Raw genomic sequence first — 15,958 nt, 5'->3', positions numbered from 1 at the left:
AACATTATTTTGTGGTGGGAATGGGTTAAAAAGAAAACAAAGTCCTTTTTTAAGTTCTTTGGATACAAAGTCGCTGCTCTTAAGAGGGAGCAATATGTGAAGTTGAATGCGCGTTTGTCCTATTTGTGTAGGTTGAGAGATTGTGGAGTGGATGTTCAGGATGATATTGTGAGCACTAAGAGGGAGATTAATAATTTTGTGTTGGAAAAGGGTAGGAGTATCATGTATAGGGCCAAGTTAGATAAATTGGAACATGATGAGAAATGTTCACGTTATTTTTTCAAAAAAGTTTTTTCTAAAAAACCTGTTATTGATATGATTGTGAGAGAGGATGGTAGGGAAGTGACTGGTGATGGTGTGAGTGAGGAAATTGCATGCTTTTATGAGGAGCTGTATGGAGAGAAGTGGAGAGATGAGAATTTGGAGAGTGAGGTATTGAGTGTGTTGGATGGGAAGCTTGGAGAAGCTGAGCAGGCTTTTGTTATGCGTAAGATTTCAAGTGAAGAAGTATGGGATGTAGTGCAGAAAATGTCAGCAAATAAGACTCCAGGGGAAGATGGTTTGCCTGTGGAATTTTATCGTTTTTTGTGGAATGTGGTGGGTAAGGATGTTGTTGCAGTGTGTCAGTTTATGTGGGAGAATATGGAAATTGCGGAGAGTATGCGTGGTGGTGTGGTAGTATTAATTCCAAAAAAAGGGAATTTAAAAAATTTAAAGAATTGGCGTCCAATTACGTTACTTAACTGCGATTATAAGATCTATGCAAAAATTATTGCTAATCGAATGAGGGATGTTGTTGAATGTGTGGTTGGTTATGATCAGTTTTGTGCTGTGCCTGGACGTCGTATACATGAGAGTTTGTGTCTGTTGAGAGATTGTTTGTGGGATTGTAAGAGTAGAAAACAAAATGCTTATTTGTTGTCACTTGATTTTGAAAAGGCGTATGATAGGTTGTCTCATAATTTTTTGTTCAGGGTATTGTTGCGAATGGGGTTTCCGAGTGATTTTGTGTGGAGAGTTAGGAGTTTGTATGATAGAATATATAGTAGGATGCTCGTTAATGGATGTGTGGGGAGAAGAGTGAATGTTTTTTCAGGAGTAAGGCAGGGGTGCCCGCTCTCGCCAGTAGCGTTTATATGCGCGATTGAGCCTCTGTTATGTCTGATTAGGAGGGATAAGATAGTGAGAGGTGTTCATATTCCTGGTAGCAATGGTAGGGAATTTAAAGTGAATGCTTATATGGATGATGTATGTGTCCTGTGTGATTCTGAGTGTGCTGTGAGGAGAGTGAGGCTTTTGGTTTCAATTTTCTGTGGTGCGTCTGCTTTTAAAGTGAATTGGTTAAAGAGCGAATGTAAATGCTTTGGTGAAGGTGGGTTAAGTAGTGATGTTGGGGTGAATGTAGTGGAGGGGGCTATTAAAGTATTGGGGATTAAGTTTAGTAAGGACTTGGATGGAAAGGAGAGTTGGGATGATGCAAAAAAGAAGGTAGAGATGCGTTTGAATTTTTGGAGTATGAGAAGTCTTTCTTTTATTGGAAAAATTGTGGTTATTAAAAGTGTTGTTTTACCAATTTTTCTGTATGTTGCTATGATTTTTCATCCGCAGTATATGTGTTTAAGGAGTCTGAATCGGGTTTTGTTTGTCTTTTTCTGGGGGTCTAAAGTAGAAAGATTAAGGAGAGAAGTGGTGATTAAAAATTGGCGGAAGGGTGGGATGAGTTTTCCAAATCTGGAGGTTTATTTTGGAGTGAATATTTTAGTTTTCATACTGGTCATTATTGAAGGAGATAAGAAGATGTCTTGTATGACTAAGTTTCTTGCTGGAAGACTGTTTGTTAGGCTGAAGTGGTGTAAGAGGGATCTGAGTAGGCCTGTTGCTTTTGAGGTTCCTAAGTGGTATGAGTGGGTTGTGAGGTTTTTGGAGAAATTTGAGTTGATAGAAGAAGAGATGAGTGTGTTGAAGAATAAACGTTTGGTGATGAGAATGATTGAGAGTAAAGAGGTTGTATGTAATATTAATTCTGTGAGGGGAGCGGATGTGGAGAAAGTTTGGAAGAAAGTAAGGATGGATGGTATGTCTAATAAGCAAAAGGAGATTGTGTGGCAAAGTCTTCATGGTGTGTTGCCTGTGAGAGAGTTTCAGAAAGCAAGGGGTTTGGTGAGATGTGATGTGTGTCCTAGAGTGGGTTGTAATGGTTTTGAAAGTGTTATTCATCTCTTTTGGAATTGTAAGTATGCTCGTGAGGTTGTTAGAAGGCTTGGTCCTTTATGCAAGGAATTGACAGGTATGGAGTTTTTGTCTTTTGAGATGATGATGTTTGGGCTTTGTGTAAGTGGAGGTCAGAATGTAAGAGTGTTGTGGTTATTGTTGTCGTGTATTAAGGAAGTCTTGTGGGATGTGAGGAATGTTTATGTGTTTTTGAGGAAAGAAGTGAGTGTTAATAATAGTGTGCGAATGGTGTTAGGCAAACTGTATTTGTGTTATTTGTGGGATTCTAAGAGGGGTGGGATTGATGCGGAAGGCATTTGGAAATCGAAAAAATGGATTCATCTTGTTGATTTATCTTGATTGTTTTTTTTTTGTCTGTTTGATTGATAAATAAAGTTTCCCAATGATGAGAGGGTTGTGTGTTACAGAAAGTTTGTAATGCCAGTTTGAAAGTATTGCTTGGAGTACTTTCATCCCCTACCTGAGGGATTTAAAAAAAAAAAAAAAAATCTGTTCTTATCAGTTTAATATCTGATACGTCCCCTATCTGGGGACCATATATTAAATGGATTTTTGAGAACGGGGGCCGATTTCGAAGCTTGCTTCCGTCGCCCTATGCATTGACCCGATATGGCAGTATCTTCGGGTACAGTGCACCACCCCCTTACAGGGTTAAAAAGAAAGATTCCTACTTTCATTGCTACCTGCTTGCTGGCTAGCCAGCTAGCCAGCCCTGTGGGCCTTGCTGCTGCTGCTGCTGCTGCTGCAGCCAAAAAACAAAAGGTGGTGCTGCTGCTGCTTCTGCTGCTTCTGCTTGTGTCTGGCCGCTGTTGGAGCGTCCAGGCACAGGACTTCTGCTGCTGCTGACTAAATGGCCTCCTTAATTGGATCATTTGAGTAGCCAGCACACCTGTGCAGGTAGGGCATGACATGATAGGCAGCTGCCTTGATAGCGGGTGGGTGCTGAATGTTCCTAATTGACAAAATAAGATTAATGCTTATGAAGAAATATAAAATCTCATCCCTTCCCCAATATCGCGCCACACCCCTACCCCTTAATTCCCTGGTTGAACTTGATGGACATATGTCTTTTTTCGACCGTACTAACTATGTAACTATGTAACATAACATGGGGGGGTCTCCTGGCTGTTCACACAGGTGTGTCATTGCTGTACATTGACCATGCATTGCTTCTGTGGTATTGCAAAGGCAAAGACAAATGCTTCCAGCCATCCATTGCACTAATGGATTGGTCATCAGCTGGCTGTCTATGTCCCGCATCAATATAGACCAAAGTACAGAGGGTTAGGCTATGCTATAGTGCACCTACCTGATGCATCAGAAGGTGCGAGGCCCTTGCTAAATTCTGTGCACAGACTTTGAGATCTATGCTTTAGACTGTATCTAAACCTGCTCCAACATGGACTGACATTCTGGCCTACTTTCAGCCGATGCGACTTGTCTGTCGCTGAACAGTCGCTTTTTATGTATTCAGCACCTATGTATAATGTTGTAAAAATGCTCTAGAAGCTAAAGTCGCAGAAATGTCACACATATTTGGCCTGCAACTTTCTGTGCGACAAATTCAGACAGGAAAAATCAGTATAAATCCTTAGAAAATTATCCCCCAGTGTCTCCATCTGCTGGCGGTATTGAATAAGCATTGCTGCACTGATGGGGTATGCATTAGACGAAAAAAAAGAAGAAAAAGAAGAATAATACGCCCAGAAAAGAGGCGAAAAGGAGAAAAACGTAAAAAAACGTGAAAAAAAAGTAAGAGGAAGAGAAGGGAAAAAAAGGTGGAAATGGGTTTAAAAGTGATTTCGGCGGAGAAATATATATATATATATATATATATATATATATATATATATATATACGCGCACACACACACATATATATAAACGTATTCTCCGTTGAGATATTGCAGCCGCTGCTGTGTCCAGGCCCAGGAGCCTTAGCACTGTGCTGTGATGTCACTCAATACCACTGACATCACTAGGTGTAAACAACATCTCTCCTTTGCTGTGTATGTGACTATGGAGCTGTTTGGTGATGTCGTCTATTATGGCCTTCATAGAAGCAACAGGAGATTGTTGCATCCATCTAGAACCCTCAGAACTACAGTGCTATGATGTCACTCACTTCCACAGGCCTTGCAGAGTGTAAACAACAACAACCCAGCTTTGTTGTGTATGTAACCATAGGGATTGTGATGTCACCTAGAACCTTCACAGCAGCGACAGCTTTATGAGGAGCATCAGCACTGCTCTGCCTGAGCAGAACCATCACCGCCATAGGTTGTCAAATAACCCGGATTTAACCCACACAGGTAAGTCCAATGGGGTGCAGGCATGTCCTCTATGCTTACAGCTTCCCGTGGGTGTTGGTTTGATACCGTTTGGGGACAGCCAAGGAGGCATCTGCAGGCAACAAAGGTAGGTGTGTGCTTGTGTGTGTGTTTCCTATGCAGATCCTAAGCCCAGTGTCACATGCAAGTAGGAGGAGTAAGAAGGGTTCCTGGCAAATCCGGGTTATGGATTGCATTTAAAAAGGCCCCGTGGGAGTGCAATGGGCCCCTGTCTTGCTGCTTAGCAATAATGGTATGGGTTTAGGTTCTGCTGTGTGTACTGGTGGTTGACTGCCCCCCAGCCCAGAGTGTGCATGGAAAATTGTCTGGCAGCCTCCCTGACAGCAAGCAGTGATAGTGCCCATGAAGGGGACCTTGTTGGGCCCGCCCCTTTCACGGTTATCGCTTCTCGGCCTTTTGGCTAAGATCAAGTGTAGTATCTGTTCTTATCAGTTTAATATCTGATACGTCCCCTATCTGGGGACCATATATTAAATGGATTTTTGAGAACGGGGGCCGATTTCGAAGCTTGCTTCCGTCGCCCTATGCATTGACCCGATATGGCAGTATCTTCGGGTACAGTGCACCACCCCCTTACAGGGTTAAAAAGAAAGATTCCTACTTTCATTGCTACCTGCTTGCTGGCTAGCCAGCTAGCCAGCCCTGTGGGCCTTGCTGCTGCTGCTGCTGCTGCTGCAGCCAAAAAACAAAAGGTGGTGCTGCTGCTGCTTCTGCTGCTTCTGCTTGTGTCTGGCCGCTGTTGGAGCGTCCAGGCACAGGACTTCTGCTGCTGCTGACTAAATGGCCTCCTTAATTGGATCATTTGAGTAGCCAGCACACCTGTGCAGGTAGGGCATGACATGATAGGCAGCTGCCTTGATAGCGGGTGGGTGCTGAATGTTCCTAATTGACAAAATAAGATTAATGCTTATGAAGAAATATAAAATCTCATCCCTTCCCCAATATCGCGCCACACCCCTACCCCTTAATTCCCTGGTTGAACTTGATGGACATATGTCTTTTTTCGACCGTACTAACTATGTAACTATGTAACATAACATGGGGGGGTCTCCTGGCTGTTCACACAGGTGTGTCATTGCTGTACATTGACCATGCATTGCTTCTGTGGTATTGCAAAGGCAAAGACAAATGCTTCCAGCCATCCATTGCACTAATGGATTGGTCATCAGCTGGCTGTCTATGTCCCGCATCAATATAGACCAAAGTACAGAGGGTTAGGCTATGCTATAGTGCACCTACCTGATGCATCAGAAGGTGCGAGGCCCTTGCTAAATTCTGTGCACAGACTTTGAGATCTATGCTTTAGACTGTATCTAAACCTGCTCCAACATGGACTGACATTCTGGCCTACTTTCAGCCGATGCGACTTGTCTGTCGCTGAACAGTCGCTTTTTATGTATTCAGCACCTATGTATAATGTTGTAAAAATGCTCTAGAAGCTAAAGTCGCAGAAATGTCACACATATTTGGCCTGCAACTTTCTGTGCGACAAATTCAGACAGGAAAAATCAGTATAAATCCTTAGAAAATTATCCCCCAGTGTCTCCATCTGCTGGCGGTATTGAATAAGCATTGCTGCACTGATGGGGTATGCATTAGACGAAAAAAAAGAAGAAAAAGAAGAATAATACGCCCAGAAAAGAGGCGAAAAGGAGAAAAACGTAAAAAAACGTGAAAAAAAAGTAAGAGGAAGAGAAGGGAAAAAAAGGTGGAAATGGGTTTAAAAGTGATTTCGGCGGAGAAATATATATATATATATATATATATATATATATATATATATACGCGCACACACACACATATATATAAACGTATTCTCCGTTGAGATATTGCAGCCGCTGCTGTGTCCAGGCCCAGGAGCCTTAGCACTGTGCTGTGATGTCACTCAATACCACTGACATCACTAGGTGTAAACAACATCTCTCCTTTGCTGTGTATGTGACTATGGAGCTGTTTGGTGATGTCGTCTATTATGGCCTTCATAGAAGCAACAGGAGATTGTTGCATCCATCTAGAACCCTCAGAACTACAGTGCTATGATGTCACTCACTTCCACAGGCCTTGCAGAGTGTAAACAACAACAACCCAGCTTTGTTGTGTATGTAACCATAGGGATTGTGATGTCACCTAGAACCTTCACAGCAGCGACAGCTTTATGAGGAGCATCAGCACTGCTCTGCCTGAGCAGAACCATCACCGCCATAGGTTGTCAAATAACCCGGATTTAACCCACACAGGTAAGTCCAATGGGGTGCAGGCATGTCCTCTATGCTTACAGCTTCCCGTGGGTGTTGGTTTGATACCGTTTGGGGACAGCCAAGGAGGCATCTGCAGGCAACAAAGGTAGGTGTGTGCTTGTGTGTGTGTTTCCTATGCAGATCCTAAGCCCAGTGTCACATGCAAGTAGGAGGAGTAAGAAGGGTTCCTGGCAAATCCGGGTTATGGATTGCATTTAAAAAGGCCCCGTGGGAGTGCAATGGGCCCCTGTCTTGCTGCTTAGCAATAATGGTATGGGTTTAGGTTCTGCTGTGTGTACTGGTGGTTGACTGCCCCCCAGCCCAGAGTGTGCATGGAAAATTGTCTGGCAGCCTCCCTGACAGCAAGCAGTGATAGTGCCCATGAAGGGGACCTTGTTGGGCCCGCCCCTTTCACGGTTATCGCTTCTCGGCCTTTTGGCTAAGATCAAGTGTAGTATCTGTTCTTATCAGTTTAATATCTGATACGTCCCCTATCTGGGGACCATATATTAAATGGATTTTTGAGAACGGGGGCCGATTTCGAAGCTTGCTTCCGTCGCCCTATGCATTGACCCGATATGGCAGTATCTTCGGGTACAGTGCACCACCCCCTTACAGGGTTAAAAAGAAAGATTCCTACTTTCATTGCTACCTGCTTGCTGGCTAGCCAGCTAGCCAGCCCTGTGGGCCTTGCTGCTGCTGCTGCTGCTGCTGCAGCCAAAAAACAAAAGGTGGTGCTGCTGCTGCTTCTGCTGCTTCTGCTTGTGTCTGGCCGCTGTTGGAGCGTCCAGGCACAGGACTTCTGCTGCTGCTGACTAAATGGCCTCCTTAATTGGATCATTTGAGTAGCCAGCACACCTGTGCAGGTAGGGCATGACATGATAGGCAGCTGCCTTGATAGCGGGTGGGTGCTGAATGTTCCTAATTGACAAAATAAGATTAATGCTTATGAAGAAATATAAAATCTCATCCCTTCCCCAATATCGCGCCACACCCCTACCCCTTAATTCCCTGGTTGAACTTGATGGACATATGTCTTTTTTCGACCGTACTAACTATGTAACTATGTAACATAACATGGGGGGGTCTCCTGGCTGTTCACACAGGTGTGTCATTGCTGTACATTGACCATGCATTGCTTCTGTGGTATTGCAAAGGCAAAGACAAATGCTTCCAGCCATCCATTGCACTAATGGATTGGTCATCAGCTGGCTGTCTATGTCCCGCATCAATATAGACCAAAGTACAGAGGGTTAGGCTATGCTATAGTGCACCTACCTGATGCATCAGAAGGTGCGAGGCCCTTGCTAAATTCTGTGCACAGACTTTGAGATCTATGCTTTAGACTGTATCTAAACCTGCTCCAACATGGACTGACATTCTGGCCTACTTTCAGCCGATGCGACTTGTCTGTCGCTGAACAGTCGCTTTTTATGTATTCAGCACCTATGTATAATGTTGTAAAAATGCTCTAGAAGCTAAAGTCGCAGAAATGTCACACATATTTGGCCTGCAACTTTCTGTGCGACAAATTCAGACAGGAAAAATCAGTATAAATCCTTAGAAAATTATCCCCCAGTGTCTCCATCTGCTGGCGGTATTGAATAAGCATTGCTGCACTGATGGGGTATGCATTAGACGAAAAAAAAGAAGAAAAAGAAGAATAATACGCCCAGAAAAGAGGCGAAAAGGAGAAAAACGTAAAAAAACGTGAAAAAAAAGTAAGAGGAAGAGAAGGGAAAAAAAGGTGGAAATGGGTTTAAAAGTGATTTCGGCGGAGAAATATATATATATATATATATATATATATATATATATATATATATATATACGCGCACACACACACATATATATAAACGTATTCTCCGTTGAGATATTGCAGCCGCTGCTGTGTCCAGGCCCAGGAGCCTTAGCACTGTGCTGTGATGTCACTCAATACCACTGACATCACTAGGTGTAAACAACATCTCTCCTTTGCTGTGTATGTGACTATGGAGCTGTTTGGTGATGTCGTCTATTATGGCCTTCATAGAAGCAACAGGAGATTGTTGCATCCATCTAGAACCCTCAGAACTACAGTGCTATGATGTCACTCACTTCCACAGGCCTTGCAGAGTGTAAACAACAACAACCCAGCTTTGTTGTGTATGTAACCATAGGGATTGTGATGTCACCTAGAACCTTCACAGCAGCGACAGCTTTATGAGGAGCATCAGCACTGCTCTGCCTGAGCAGAACCATCACCGCCATAGGTTGTCAAATAACCCGGATTTAACCCACACAGGTAAGTCCAATGGGGTGCAGGCATGTCCTCTATGCTTACAGCTTCCCGTGGGTGTTGGTTTGATACCGTTTGGGGACAGCCAAGGAGGCATCTGCAGGCAACAAAGGTAGGTGTGTGCTTGTGTGTGTGTTTCCTATGCAGATCCTAAGCCCAGTGTCACATGCAAGTAGGAGGAGTAAGAAGGGTTCCTGGCAAATCCGGGTTATGGATTGCATTTAAAAAGGCCCCGTGGGAGTGCAATGGGCCCCTGTCTTGCTGCTTAGCAATAATGGTATGGGTTTAGGTTCTGCTGTGTGTACTGGTGGTTGACTGCCCCCCAGCCCAGAGTGTGCATGGAAAATTGTCTGGCAGCCTCCCTGACAGCAAGCAGTGATAGTGCCCATGAAGGGGACCTTGTTGGGCCCGCCCCTTTCACGGTTATCGCTTCTCGGCCTTTTGGCTAAGATCAAGTGTAGTATCTGTTCTTATCAGTTTAATATCTGATACGTCCCCTATCTGGGGACCATATATTAAATGGATTTTTGAGAACGGGGGCCGATTTCGAAGCTTGCTTCCGTCGCCCTATGCATTGACCCGATATGGCAGTATCTTCGGGTACAGTGCACCACCCCCTTACAGGGTTAAAAAGAAAGATTCCTACTTTCATTGCTACCTGCTTGCTGGCTAGCCAGCTAGCCAGCCCTGTGGGCCTTGCTGCTGCTGCTGCTGCTGCTGCAGCCAAAAAACAAAAGGTGGTGCTGCTGCTGCTTCTGCTGCTTCTGCTTGTGTCTGGCCGCTGTTGGAGCGTCCAGGCACAGGACTTCTGCTGCTGCTGACTAAATGGCCTCCTTAATTGGATCATTTGAGTAGCCAGCACACCTGTGCAGGTAGGGCATGACATGATAGGCAGCTGCCTTGATAGCGGGTGGGTGCTGAATGTTCCTAATTGACAAAATAAGATTAATGCTTATGAAGAAATATAAAATCTCATCCCTTCCCCAATATCGCGCCACACCCCTACCCCTTAATTCCCTGGTTGAACTTGATGGACATATGTCTTTTTTCGACCGTACTAACTATGTAACTATGTAACATAACATGGGGGGGTCTCCTGGCTGTTCACACAGGTGTGTCATTGCTGTACATTGACCATGCATTGCTTCTGTGGTATTGCAAAGGCAAAGACAAATGCTTCCAGCCATCCATTGCACTAATGGATTGGTCATCAGCTGGCTGTCTATGTCCCGCATCAATATAGACCAAAGTACAGAGGGTTAGGCTATGCTATAGTGCACCTACCTGATGCATCAGAAGGTGCGAGGCCCTTGCTAAATTCTGTGCACAGACTTTGAGATCTATGCTTTAGACTGTATCTAAACCTGCTCCAACATGGACTGACATTCTGGCCTACTTTCAGCCGATGCGACTTGTCTGTCGCTGAACAGTCGCTTTTTATGTATTCAGCACCTATGTATAATGTTGTAAAAATGCTCTAGAAGCTAAAGTCGCAGAAATGTCACACATATTTGGCCTGCAACTTTCTGTGCGACAAATTCAGACAGGAAAAATCAGTATAAATCCTTAGAAAATTATCCCCCAGTGTCTCCATCTGCTGGCGGTATTGAATAAGCATTGCTGCACTGATGGGGTATGCATTAGACGAAAAAAAAGAAGAAAAAGAAGAATAATACGCCCAGAAAAGAGGCGAAAAGGAGAAAAACGTAAAAAAACGTGAAAAAAAAGTAAGAGGAAGAGAAGGGAAAAAAAGGTGGAAATGGGTTTAAAAGTGATTTCGGCGGAGAAATATATATATATATATATATATATATATATATATATATATATATACGCGCACACACACACATATATATAAACGTATTCTCCGTTGAGATATTGCAGCCGCTGCTGTGTCCAGGCCCAGGAGCCTTAGCACTGTGCTGTGATGTCACTCAATACCACTGACATCACTAGGTGTAAACAACATCTCTCCTTTGCTGTGTATGTGACTATGGAGCTGTTTGGTGATGTCGTCTATTATGGCCTTCATAGAAGCAACAGGAGATTGTTGCATCCATCTAGAACCCTCAGAACTACAGTGCTATGATGTCACTCACTTCCACAGGCCTTGCAGAGTGTAAACAACAACAACCCAGCTTTGTTGTGTATGTAACCATAGGGATTGTGATGTCACCTAGAACCTTCACAGCAGCGACAGCTTTATGAGGAGCATCAGCACTGCTCTGCCTGAGCAGAACCATCACCGCCATAGGTTGTCAAATAACCCGGATTTAACCCACACAGGTAAGTCCAATGGGGTGCAGGCATGTCCTCTATGCTTACAGCTTCCCGTGGGTGTTGGTTTGATACCGTTTGGGGACAGCCAAGGAGGCATCTGCAGGCAACAAAGGTAGGTGTGTGCTTGTGTGTGTGTTTCCTATGCAGATCCTAAGCCCAGTGTCACATGCAAGTAGGAGGAGTAAGAAGGGTTCCTGGCAAATCCGGGTTATGGATTGCATTTAAAAAGGCCCCGTGGGAGTGCAATGGGCCCCTGTCTTGCTGCTTAGCAATAATGGTATGGGTTTAGGTTCTGCTGTGTGTACTGGTGGTTGACTGCCCCCCAGCCCAGAGTGTGCATGGAAAATTGTCTGGCAGCCTCCCTGACAGCAAGCAGTGATAGTGCCCATGAAGGGGACCTTGTTGGGCCCGCCCCTTTCACGGTTATCGCTTCTCGGCCTTTTGGCTAAGATCAAGTGTAGTATCTGTTCTTATCAGTTTAATATCTGATACGTCCCCTATCTGGGGACCATATATTAAATGGATTTTTGAGAACGGGGGCCGATTTCGAAGCTTGCTTCCGTCGCCCTATGCATTGACCCGATATGGCAGTATCTTCGGGTACAGTGCACCACCCCCTTACAGGGTTAAAAAGAAAGATTCCTACTTTCATTGCTACCTGCTTGCTGGCTAGCCAGCTAGCCAGCCCTGTGGGCCTTGCTGCTGCTGCTGCTGCTGCTGCAGCCAAAAAACAAAAGGTGGTGCTGCTGCTGCTTCTGCTGCTTCTGCTTGTGTCTGGCCGCTGTTGGAGCGTCCAGGCACAGGACTTCTGCTGCTGCTGACTAAATGGCCTCCTTAATTGGATCATTTGAGTAGCCAGCACACCTGTGCAGGTAGGGCATGACATGATAGGCAGCTGCCTTGATAGCGGGTGGGTGCTGAATGTTCCTAATTGACAAAATAAGATTAATGCTTATGAAGAAATATAAAATCTCATCCCTTCCCCAATATCGCGCCACACCCCTACCCCTTAATTCCCTGGTTGAACTTGATGGACATATGTCTTTTTTCGACCGTACTAACTATGTAACTATGTAACATAACATGGGGGGGTCTCCTGGCTGTTCACACAGGTGTGTCATTGCTGTACATTGACCATGCATTGCTTCTGTGGTATTGCAAAGGCAAAGACAAATGCTTCCAGCCATCCATTGCACTAATGGATTGGTCATCAGCTGGCTGTCTATGTCCCGCATCAATATAGACCAAAGTACAGAGGGTTAGGCTATGCTATAGTGCACCTACCTGATGCATCAGAAGGTGCGAGGCCCTTGCTAAATTCTGTGCACAGACTTTGAGATCTATGCTTTAGACTGTATCTAAACCTGCTCCAACATGGACTGACATTCTGGCCTACTTTCAGCCGATGCGACTTGTCTGTCGCTGAACAGTCGCTTTTTATGTATTCAGCACCTATGTATAATGTTGTAAAAATGCTCTAGAAGCTAAAGTCGCAGAAATGTCACACATATTTGGCCTGCAACTTTCTGTGCGACAAATTCAGACAGGAAAAATCAGTATAAATCCTTAGAAAATTATCCCCCAGTGTCTCCATCTGCTGGCGGTATTGAATAAGCATTGCTGCACTGATGGGGTATGCATTAGACGAAAAAAAAGAAGAAAAAGAAGAATAATACGCCCAGAAAAGAGGCGAAAAGGAGAAAAACGTAAAAAAACGTGAAAAAAAAGTAAGAGGAAGAGAAGGGAAAAAAAGGTGGAAATGGGTTTAAAAGTGATTTCGGCGGAGAAATATATATATATATATATATATATATATATATATATATATATATATACGCGCACACACACACATATATATAAACGTATTCTCCGTTGAGATATTGCAGCCGCTGCTGTGTCCAGGCCCAGGAGCCTTAGCACTGTGCTGTGATGTCACTCAATACCACTGACATCACTAGGTGTAAACAACATCTCTCCTTTGCTGTGTATGTGACTATGGAGCTGTTTGGTGATGTCGTCTATTATGGCCTTCATAGAAGCAACAGGAGATTGTTGCATCCATCTAGAACCCTCAGAACTACAGTGCTATGATGTCACTCACTTCCACAGGCCTTGCAGAGTGTAAACAACAACAACCCAGCTTTGTTGTGTATGTAACCATAGGGATTGTGATGTCACCTAGAACCTTCACAGCAGCGACAGCTTTATGAGGAGCATCAGCACTGCTCTGCCTGAGCAGAACCATCACCGCCATAGGTTGTCAAATAACCCGGATTTAACCCACACAGGTAAGTCCAATGGGGTGCAGGCATGTCCTCTATGCTTACAGCTTCCCGTGGGTGTTGGTTTGATACCGTTTGGGGACAGCCAAGGAGGCATCTGCAGGCAACAAAGGTAGGTGTGTGCTTGTGTGTGTGTTTCCTATGCAGATCCTAAGCCCAGTGTCACATGCAAGTAGGAGGAGTAAGAAGGGTTCCTGGCAAATCCGGGTTATGGATTGCATTTAAAAAGGCCCCGTGGGAGTGCAATGGGCCCCTGTCTTGCTGCTTAGCAATAATGGTATGGGTTTAGGTTCTGCTGTGTGTACTGGTGGTTGACTGCCCCCCAGCCCAGAGTGTGCATGGAAAATTGTCTGGCAGCCTCCCTGACAGCAAGCAGTGATAGTGCCCATGAAGGGGACCTTGTTGGGCCCGCCCCTTTCACGGTTATCGCTTCTCGGCCTTTTGGCTAAGATCAAGTGTAGTATCTGTTCTTATCAGTTTAATATCTGATACGTCCCCTATCTGGGGACCATATATTAAATGGATTTTTGAGAACGGGGGCCGATTTCGAAGCTTGCTTCCGTCGCCCTATGCATTGACCCGATATGGCAGTATCTTCGGGTACAGTGCACCACCCCCTTACAGGGTTAAAAAGAAAGATTCCTACTTTCATTGCTACCTGCTTGCTGGCTAGCCAGCTAGCCAGCCCTGTGGGCCTTGGTGCTGCTGCTGCTGCTGCTGCAGCCAAAAAACAAAAGGTGGTGCTGCTGCTGCTTCTGCTGCTTCTGCTTGTGTCTGGCCGCTGTTGGAGCGTCCAGGCACAGGACTTCTGCTGCTGCTGACTAAATGGCCTCCTTAATTGGATCATTTGAGTAGCCAGCACACCTGTGCAGGTAGGGCATGACATGATAGGCAGCTGCCTTGATAGCGGGTGGGTGCTGAATGTTCCTAATTGACAAAATAAGATTAATGCTTATGAAGAAATATAAAATCTCATCCCTTCCCCAATATCGCGCCACACCCCTACCCCTTAATTCCCTGGTTGAACTTGATGGACATATGTCTTTTTTCGACCGTACTAACTATGTAACTATGTAACATAACATGGGGGGGTCTCCTGGCTGTTCACACAGGTGTGTCATTGCTGTACATTGACCATGCATTGCTTCTGTGGTATTGCAAAGGCAAAGACAAATGCTTCCAGCCATCCATTGCACTAATGGATTGGTCATCAGCTGGCTGTCTATGTCCCGCATCAATATAGACCAAAGTACAGAGGGTTAGGCTATGCTATAGTGCACCTACCTGATGCATCAGAAGGTGCGAGGCCCTTGCTAAATTCTGTGCACAGACTTTGAGATCTATGCTTTAGACTGTATCTAAACCTGCTCCAACATGGACTGACATTCTGGCCTACTTTCAGCCGATGCGACTTTGTCTGTCGCTGAACAGTCGCTTTTTATGTATTCAGCACCTATGTATAATGTTGTAAAAATGCTCTAGAAGCTAAAGTCGCAGAAATGTCACACATATTTGGCCTGCAACTTTCTGTGCGACAAATTCAGACAGGAAAAATCAGTATAAATCCTTAGAAAATTATCCCCCAGTGTCTCCATCTGCTGGCGGTATTGAATAAGCATTGCTGCACTGATGGGGTATGCATTAGACGAAAAAAAAGAAGAAAAAGAAGAATAATACGCCCAGAAAAGAGGCGAAAAGGAGAAAAACGTAAAAAAACGTGAAAAAAAAGTAAGAGGAAGAGAAGGGAAAAAAAGGTGGAAATGGGTTTAAAAGTGATTTCGGCGGAGAATATATATATATATATATATATATATATATATATATATATATATATATACGCGCACACACACACATATATATAAACGTATTCTCCGTTGAGATATTGCAGCCGCTGCTGTGTCCAGGCCCAGGAGCCTTAGCACTGTGCTGTGATGTCACTCAATACCACTGACATCACTAGGTGTAAACAACATCTCTCCTTTGCTGTGTATGTGACTATGGAGCTGTTTGGTGATGTCGTCTATTATGGCCTTCATAGAAGCAACAGGAGATTGTTGCATCCATCTAGAACCCTCAGAACTACAGTGCTATGATGTCACTCACTTCCACAGGCCTTGCAGAGTGTAAACAACAACAACCCAGCTTTGTTGTGTATGTAACCATAGGGATTGTGATGTCACCTAGAACCTTCACAGCAGCGACAGCTTTATGAGGAGCATCAGCACTGCTCTGCCTGAGCAGAACCATCACCGCCATAGGTTGTCAAATAACCCGGATTTAACCCACACAGGTAAGTCCA

At 44.5% G+C, this 15,958-nt stretch overlaps 6 non-coding genes across 6 annotated transcripts; all 6 read left to right on the top strand.

The window, feature by feature from the left end:
• Window positions 1-2,683: 2,683 nt before the first annotated feature.
• Window positions 2,684-2,873, top strand: LOC130317664 (U2 spliceosomal RNA). The gene has a single exon (XR_008864747.1). It is a non-coding gene; the product is annotated as a U2 spliceosomal RNA (small nuclear RNA).
• Window positions 2,874-4,962: 2,089 nt separating this feature from the next.
• LOC130317652 (U2 spliceosomal RNA) lies at window positions 4,963-5,153 on the top strand. Its single transcript, XR_008864736.1, has one exon. It is a non-coding gene; the product is annotated as a U2 spliceosomal RNA (small nuclear RNA).
• A 2,085-nt stretch (window positions 5,154-7,238) lies between these two features.
• LOC130317651 (U2 spliceosomal RNA) lies at window positions 7,239-7,429 on the top strand. Its single transcript, XR_008864735.1, has one exon. It is a non-coding gene; the product is annotated as a U2 spliceosomal RNA (small nuclear RNA).
• Window positions 7,430-9,522: 2,093 nt separating this feature from the next.
• On the top strand, window positions 9,523-9,713 carry LOC130317650 (U2 spliceosomal RNA). The gene has a single exon (XR_008864734.1). It is a non-coding gene; the product is annotated as a U2 spliceosomal RNA (small nuclear RNA).
• A 2,089-nt stretch (window positions 9,714-11,802) lies between these two features.
• LOC130317649 (U2 spliceosomal RNA) lies at window positions 11,803-11,993 on the top strand. Its single transcript, XR_008864733.1, has one exon. It is a non-coding gene; the product is annotated as a U2 spliceosomal RNA (small nuclear RNA).
• Window positions 11,994-14,084: 2,091 nt separating this feature from the next.
• LOC130317672 (U2 spliceosomal RNA) lies at window positions 14,085-14,275 on the top strand. Its single transcript, XR_008864751.1, has one exon. It is a non-coding gene; the product is annotated as a U2 spliceosomal RNA (small nuclear RNA).
• The last annotated feature ends 1,683 nt before the right edge of the window (window positions 14,276-15,958 follow it).

This window comes from Hyla sarda, unplaced genomic scaffold (genome assembly GCF_029499605.1).
Source record: "Hyla sarda isolate aHylSar1 unplaced genomic scaffold, aHylSar1.hap1 scaffold_2005, whole genome shotgun sequence".
Lineage (NCBI taxonomy): Eukaryota > Metazoa > Chordata > Amphibia > Anura > Hylidae > Hyla > Hyla sarda.
The sequence above is the reverse complement of the archived record's forward strand: the minus strand, read 5'-3'. Positions and strand labels throughout refer to the sequence as shown.